Genomic DNA, 8578 nt, shown 5'->3' with positions numbered 1-8578 from the left:
TGACGTGTGCTTTACTGGACTGTGAAGAACGAGGAATCTTCTATGCCATACATGATAAGTATCTGTGTGAAGTATTCCCCTGCAGAGGATGGGGAGAAGTTTTCCTGTGAACAAAGGAAAATGCCTGGACTAACTCCCACATCACCAAAAGACAGCGCTGGTCCATGATAAAAGGACCTCTGAACCCATCCGCCATGAGAGATTGCAGAAGACTAGTAAACTCTGTCATTACTGTCAAGTAGCCAATTGCATCTGAGGACGCCAGAATCTACACTTTAGGAGTGGACAAGGCAGGAGCTGATCTGCAGGTGAAGCTGAAAGATCAGGTAACCACCTGTACAGGAGTCTTTCCACCCAGCCGTTATGACACTTCTACATCGTCACAAGGGAGCCACAAAGGACAACACAGTGATATCTGAGACTGGCTACATGGAGATCAACATGTGGATGACAGCTGGTCATCCCGTTTTACCTATTCCCTGTCGACGCGGGAGTCGTAGCAGCAGCATCGGAGTGCCAGATGAATTCAAAACCCGGAATCAGGTCGGAGCAGGCTTTGAATCTGCCATCTGGTGGATCACCATAAACAAGAACTACATCTACTACAATCAACAGCTCTTCATTAACTTCACCCGCGACACCGTGAAAAGACTGAGTGAACAGTTGGACAAGACAAGCCTGATGACTTGGCAGAACAGGATAGCAATAGACATGTACCTGGGCAAGGAGGGAGGAGTGTGCAAAATGTTTGGAACAGTCTGCTGCACATTCACTCCCAACAACACCGCACCAGATGGAACTGTCACCAGAGCCCTGGTTGGGCTGGAAACACTCAACTATGAACTGGCTGAGAATTCAGGTGTAAGTGATCCTTTCACACACCTGCTTGAGAGCTGGTTCGGAAAATGGAAACATTTACTTTACTTTATCCCCTGCCTGAGAGGGTTGCTGATGAGACTATTTGACACTGCTTTGACTAAATGTTAATTTTGTGGGGTGTGGGTGGAAATAAAAGGGAACAAAACGGTGATGAGAGTTCTATCTTGTCTGATGACCCTGGTGTGCACCTCACAAACAACAAAGTCTGTATGTTCTCTGAAGTTGAACTGTAAGTCTTAATTATTCACTTGCTGAAGATCAGAGATGAAGTTGCAAGTTGATGACGTCCTGGTTGGTAAAAATAATGAATAACAGAGTCAGGATTTTGTTTTTGTTATTGCTGTTTGTTATTATTCTTTTATTACAGTCCTTAATTATTTCGAATCTATATCTTGAAGCTTACATGCTTATTTTACTGTCTAATCACTCAGGTGTATTTTAACAAAAACCATGCGTGAGTCACCGACTGTACTTCAAGACGACCTTTTTATTCTGCTCTCTTCTTAACATGTCCCACAAGCGGCTAGCGCCCTCTACAGGTCAAAGTAATTCACCATTTACAATACACCACAGCAGCTCTCTGAAATGTGTTATTTTCCCATCAACAGAGATGTAAAATGTCCTTGTAGACAGTGTTTTGTCATTTAAAAAGTTTAATGGGATGAAAAACACTGTAAAACTAAATGGACTGATACCTCTTTAATGTTTTTATTATGGACACTGGCCATTTCATTATCAGCATGAAATATACTTTGTTCTCAAAACAGATGAAAGCTTCATCAGCATCAGCGTCACAGAAATGCTCAACCTGAGCCGAGCTGCCAAACAGAGCAGTATTGACCAACACACCAGCACACAGAGGATCACTGCCGCTGTGACTGCAGGCAGGCAGAGTGGAAAGTTCCTCTGGATGCAAAATGCATCCAGAGAACTTACACACACACACACACACACGGCAGCACAGCCAGCATTTATCCATCCAGCTGGAGCATGGAGCTTTGAGTTTAGAGGCTGAACTTTAAAATCACAGTAAACATTATGGATGTCAATATTGACAGTGCTCTACAGATGTTAAAATGTCAGAAAAAAGGCTCCTGAAGGCATATTCCATCCTGGCTGAAGGAAGCTAACATTAGCCACTTGGTGCAGTATCAAACCACAGAGGAGCCCCTCTTTGGTCTCTTCACAAAGTTGGCATTAGACAATCAGAGGTGCGCGGCTTGTCATTTGTTTTCTATGGAGCAGCCAACCCACTTCAGTTACTCCCTCTAGTGCAACAATCCACCCACCCACAGATGAAACTGTTTGTGTATGTATGTGCAGGAAAGGGGGAGATTTCCCATAATGTCAAGTTCAGTGTATCAGTATTTTTAAAGCATTTGTCACTTTGTATCAGACCCATTCAGTCGAAGGAAGAGCAGTGTTTGGGCTGCTCTGCCCTGTAAATGGAGGTTTTGTATGGGTATACATCAGATGCAGGCTATGAGAAGTCTTCTCATTTCTGTGCACTTAAAGTTTGTGTTTACAGCACAGGGAGATGTGAAATCCATCAACAGGCACTAATGATGCAGGAAGCTTCCAACCACTGCCCCACTCACCCAGTGGGTAGTAGTCATGGTGGAGGGACACAGGAAAAAACACAGGGTAAAAACAGTCAATGGGATTGGGTCATAGGTGTATTATTGTGATATATACATACAAATTCAGATAAATACATGTTCAAGGCATACATTACAAAGTGTGTTACTTAAAAACTACTAAAATAAAACAAAATATAAAAAATATAAAATATTAAAAGAAAATTATAAAATGCAAAAATAAACGAACAAAATTGTGCAGAAATGTTATGTACATATATACATTAGGGCCTCTGAGAACACTGGTGGGGGTGCTCTTAAGAAAGGGGGACATTCAGCGCCATAAGGAACTGCAGCAGGTTTTCTGTTGAGTCCTGATCGTTAGAAGCGCCGGCTGCAGGGGAGGCTGGAGGCCGCGTCTCATTTTCAGGTTTTTCTGCAGAGGAACACACACAAACATGATCAGTCGTCACAACTTTGACATGAACTCTCATCTTATAGTCACCACATTTGGCATGTGACTTACCTGTGGCTGGAGCTCGCCTTCTGTCTCTCCTCTTCTTTTTGCCCTAAAATCAAACACATTCTGTTGGATTTCAGCTGATAAAAAACTCTTTGCAAAGACTGTGGAGCAGTGATGCAAACTGTACATACATAGTTGTCGCTGGTGGACCACTCAGGGTATTGCAGAGCATGAAGGTGTTTCTCTGCTGCAGCCAGTGTGTAGTACGGGGACTGATCCTCTGGTGACATCGAGTTCCACTGTAGACAGATAACAATACAACATCAGCACCACATGCACTGACACACACAAACACAAGTGCAAACATTCAACATCCAACTCTGGATTTGCTAAATATACACAGATTCACAGTTCATGTTCTACATGGAAGAGTCAGAAAAGCTTTGCTAATACTGACACCTGTGTGTCAGTATGTGAACTGCAGTCCACACTGTTAAGACACAATACATAGGTTTATATCATTGATCAATTACATGATAATATATACACACAAACACACAGTGTTTTGCTAAACATTGGTGCCTGATTCTTACATGTGGAACTTTAAATGTGGCTTTGTTTACTGCTCATGTGATTAAACAGATTTGCTCTCTAGAGATGATAAAGCTGTGACATACATGTATGACTGTAAGATAAAAAACACACTCACTGTCTGTCCTACGAATGCGTTTACAGCCGCGCTGTCTTTAAAGGTCTTTTCTGCCAGGACCTTTGGCCTCTGTTCCTGCAGAAAGATGATGAACGCATTTCGGGGCTTCTTGACGTAAGGTCGTCCATCATCTTCCCTCTCACGCCTTCTCTTTCTAATATACCACAATGAGGACACAAGAATCTCTCTTTGGCAGCTGTTTAGGTGAATTACACCCAAATAATGACAAACTCACTTTGATTTGCTGGTGAGAGGAGAAGTGTGTGGTGGAGCCACCTGCTCATAGGCCACCTGTCTGCTCCTATATGAACAGACTCTGAGATTAGAAGGCAGCGCAGATAGCAGAAGCTGTTAGATTTGTATGATTTACTCACGGTTCGATGACAAAATACGGGACGGCGATGTCAACTGGTCCATTAAACTGGGGAGAGAACACAGAACGTGATTAGACATGTTGTGCTGCTGACATCTGTCTGTCATTCACACATGAGCTGAGTGTGTGGTTAAACAGGGTCTTACTGGTGTTGCAGGAGGAGCATAAGCCGCCGCTGCTGCTGTGTCAAACACAGACGTGTCATACACATCCTGCAGGTGGTGTAGAGAGACAGAGGGAAGCTGTAATACACACCCTCATTTCAAAGATCAACATATAACATGTGAGCAGTGTGAACAGTCAGCATACTTCACAGAACAGAGTCACTTGATTGAATCTGTCCTGTCTTCCAGCCTTTAGCAGCCAGCATAGTTTCTGGATAAAGTTTTGATGACATAAATCCCTGATCTGTGCTCAGTGTCTTACCTGTCCCTGGCTAGCTGTCCCTATCTGACAGTGCTGGTATCCTGGCTGCAAGCAGACGGGAGCAGCAGGTGGTGGAGTTTGCTGCTCTAACACACAACCACCTTGTCCCTGAGGGTGGACACAGGATGCAGCAGGAGGAAGAGGAGGAGGGGATGGGTATAGGAGGTCATGTAATGCTTCTTTACATATGGTCGCCCATCCTTGGCCATCCTCTTCCTCCTCACACCTTCTCTTTCTAAAAAGAAAGACAAATATACCACAATGAGGACACAAGAATCTATCTTTGGCAGCTGTTTTGTTTTACCACTCGGAGGTCTCCAGCGTCATCTTCTACGCTGTAGTGTGCTGGGGCAAAATCAAATAACACAGTCAGAGGGCTTTGACTGACTTTGTTGGCATTTTGTCTTGTGTTTGGACAAAGCAGAAACCACTTGTCCATCTGTTGGAGAAAACTGGCACAACTATTATGTCATCTTAATTATGAATACTGCTAATGCATTGAGGTTATTATTAAAATGAGTAAACTTTAATTTTATATATTCACCACCTTGCAGTCCAATAATTTATATCATCCATTAATTTTATGTATCAAAAGGCATCAAATTCAACTTCAGTCTTAATTAAATTAATGTTCTAATAAAAATGATGCATAATAATTAAACAGGGCCATTTGGTTGCATTAGGAATACAAGTACTCAGTATGGCTGTGTAAAGGACTGTTTGACTGTGACTGAAGATCATTTTCTATTTTTATGACATTTAGATTTCAAGACATACACACACCATATTTAATAAAATATAAAAATATGATCTAGGCTACTTAATGTAGTTTTAAAACAAAACAAGTTTTGAATTCCAAAGATGCGAATGAGTGGGTGTCATGGTAACCGGACAGAGGCTATATAAGGCTGCTGACCCTCCACACGCCGCTTTTTGCACCTGACCTCTGACACGAGCAGATCAAGGCAAAAAACTTGTGGAAGCTAAAACCTGAGCTGACAGCTGATCATCGGAGGATCATCGACAGAGCATCGGACAGCGACTTCTGGACCAACTACAGACAGTGTTAACTAAGCCTTGTTTGGCTGATAACACCTGGAGGATTTCTCTTCAGCGGGTGAACTTCTTCCTGAAGCTCCCGCCGCGAGCTGCCGGCTGAGATGGAGCAGCGGAGGGCTGGTAGGACTGAAATATTTTCTTCTTTTTTCATGACAAAATCAGTGATTTAGCCTCATAAACGCATTTAAAAGTATCCTAGCATGAAAGACTTGTGTGACTTTGCTAGTTTATGGGCGCACAGTTCACCCTCTGGGACCCAGTTTGTTGGTAAAAAGTCAAAAATCAACTTTCACTCGACGCACTCTTCGTGAAAACTGCTTGTTTGTTGGATAAAAGTCATCAGATTTCTCAGGGAAGCTGTGAAGCGCTATTAAGAGTGTTTAGCTCAGTTAGCTCCGATATGTTGACGCTGTCATGCTAACAGTGAAGCTACAGCTAACATTATGCTGCTGTAACATCACGTGTTTCTGTGTGAAACACTGTTTGTTAAATGCATTATAATCATTAGTTTTTGCAATATAGTGTGATCAGGCAGGAAATGTGTGCAGATCAAAGCCAGGCTGTAGTGTAGCATGTCCTGCTGTGTTTGAGTAGATGTTTATTTTTGAAAAATGGACCATTAATAGTGTGAGTGTTACTTTGAACATGCAGTGATATGTATAAAAGGACCTCAAGCATTTATCATGATGCCACAAACGACTCAACTACATAATAAATGTTTGTGTATCATCATGATCTGTCAGTGTAACACAAACAGCCAATAACCAATAGCTAATCAATAACCTGTGGTCCAGTGGTGTTAGCTGTGTTTCCTGTCAGATTACCTAATTTCTCTATGGTGATTAATACAATAATTCTTAATCTTAATCTTATAGTCATTCTCATGTCGTCATCTCAACACTAGCAGAACTCTCTCACTTTGACTCTTTGTTTGAACCTTTTTCATGTTTTTCTCCTCAGAGGACAACGACCTTGTCATCGAGCGTCCCCCAGAAGACCTTCCTGAGGACTTCCTGCTTCCTGAGGGCAACGATGACGACCGTGTCCCATACGAGGATGAGGGGGAGCCTCTCCGCTTGGGGAACTTCGTCTTCTGGTGGGATGATGCAGACTTTACTCAACTCCTTGGTTACATGGAGTGTGGTGAGGAGGAGGAGGTCGACATGGTGAACTGGGACAAGGAGGATTCTGGCTATGGTAGCATGATTGGGGACTCTGAACTCTCAGAGGACAAGGATGATGGGGACCCGTCCGGCTTGCAGAAATTCTTGGTGGCCTGGTGGAAGGATGCAGACTTTCCTCCACTCTTTGGTGACATTGAGTTTGGTAAGGAGGAGGAGGAGGAGGAGGAGGAGGAGGAGGAGGAGGGGGAGGAGGAGGAGAAGGAGGAGGAGGAGGACGACGTGGAGGACTGGGACAGTGAGGATTCTGGCTATATTAGCATGACCGATGACTCTGAACTCTCAGAGGACGAGGATGATGGGGATGACATGCAACCTCTGTCTCCCTTCCAGCAGGTCCTCTTGGAGGACCTGTCTGAGTCTGGGAGACGTGAGATTGCCGATGATGTCTCCATCATTTCGGTCTCTGGTGTTCATGAGGTCGCTGCTGGCGCTCCTCTGGTCCGCTTTGACTTTGGAAGCTTTGGAAGCGTCTCCCCTGAGGAGCCTGCTGCTAAACGACCAAAGTTGGACCTGCCCCAGGACTCCATGCCCTCCACTTCAGGTGCCAGCTCCACTGCACCAAGGATGATGGAGGAAGTCTACAGACACTCCGCACCCTCCACTTCAGGCGCCAGCTCCTCCTCAAACCGGAGACCCGCTCCGTCAGCTTCAGGCCTGGGGCGTGGCCCGTTTGCTCCTAGATGGTCTGACGACAGCGACTCCGACTGAGGAGATCTGCTGTGGTCTGGAGTTAAGGTAAGTGAAGGTAGAGGTAAGTCCATAGTGTAGAATTATCACTGTTAATTTGGCTGTGTAAAGATAAGTGACAATAACAAAATGTTCATCAGACTCAGTGTGTCTTCTAGTCTCTCCCCTCTCTCTCTCTCTCTCTCTCTCTCTCTCTTCTCTAACAGGTGGATTTTTAGCAGCTGAAAAGATTCAGGATTTCCTTGATAACAGAAGACCAGCTGGAGAGGGGGCCCTGTGTGTCAGTGGGCTCTGTAAGTAGTCCCCTCAGTAGGACCAGTGCAGAACTGCTGAAGCTAACAGCTCTGACTTTATGCTGATGATGTTTCTTACAGCATCAAAGCAGTCCAGTGAGAGGAGTGAGAATACGCCTCCATCCCGTCCTCTCACACACACACACAACAAGACAGAGACACCAGCGGTCCATGAGGCCACGTGAGGTGGGTTTCATACTCTCACATTTGTACTTCATATAACTGCTCAAACTAAATCACTGCATTTGTGTGCAGCTTCATGGACAGATGCTGTCCAGACGGTCCAGACTCCTCCAGAGGGACTCTTGAAGAAGATGGAGCAGCAGAAGATGTGGAACCAGGAGGACGTCTGGACAGCATCAGACCTTCTGCTGGCACGGTGGTGCAGTGGTTAGCACTCGCCTCTCAGAAGGGTCAGTAACAGCAGCTGGCCTCTCTCTGTGTGGAGTTCACATGCTCTCCACGTGCCAGGTGGGTTTTCCTCCGGGTTCTCCGGTTTTCTCCCACAGTCCCAAACACAAGCATGTTAGGTTGATCGGCAAAGAATCTGATTTTGTCAAGTGAATCTGAGTAAATAAACATTTAAATGCTATTCAATCTGTCATCATTTATAGTTATTACTGGTTAAGTTTGGTTCATCATATTACACATGATCAATTTAATTCATGTGATGATCCCTTGGAAGAGAGATTCGTCCATTTTGAAGTTTTTATTGTGGCACATTAACATGAATTGTATTGGCTTCAACCGGATCTAGTGTATTAATAACAAAGAGTTATGAGTATTGAACACTTATAATAAGTTAATTTTTGCAAAACATGTATTAAATGACATAAATACAGACAAGGTTATCAGGTTATTCTGTAAATTCAAAAAAACCCGGACTGCTCTTTAATAAAAGCTTAAAGACACTCAGAGGGTTTTTAGT

The 8578-nt window shown here is 43.9% G+C and overlaps 1 long non-coding RNA gene across 1 annotated transcript; it reads left to right on the top strand.

The window, feature by feature from the left end:
* Positions 1–7489: 7489 nt before the first annotated feature.
* LOC114439077 (uncharacterized) lies at positions 7490–7974 on the top strand. Its single transcript, XR_003671014.1, has 3 exons — positions 7490–7650; positions 7732–7836; positions 7906–7974. It is a non-coding gene; the product is annotated as an uncharacterized LOC114439077 (long non-coding RNA).
* Positions 7975–8578: the final 604 nt, after the last annotated feature.

This window comes from Parambassis ranga, chromosome 7 (assembly GCF_900634625.1).
Source record: "Parambassis ranga chromosome 7, fParRan2.1, whole genome shotgun sequence".
Classification (NCBI taxonomy): Eukaryota; Metazoa; Chordata; class Actinopteri; family Ambassidae; genus Parambassis; species Parambassis ranga.
The sequence above is the reverse complement of the archived record's forward strand: the minus strand, read 5'-3'. Positions and strand labels throughout refer to the sequence as shown.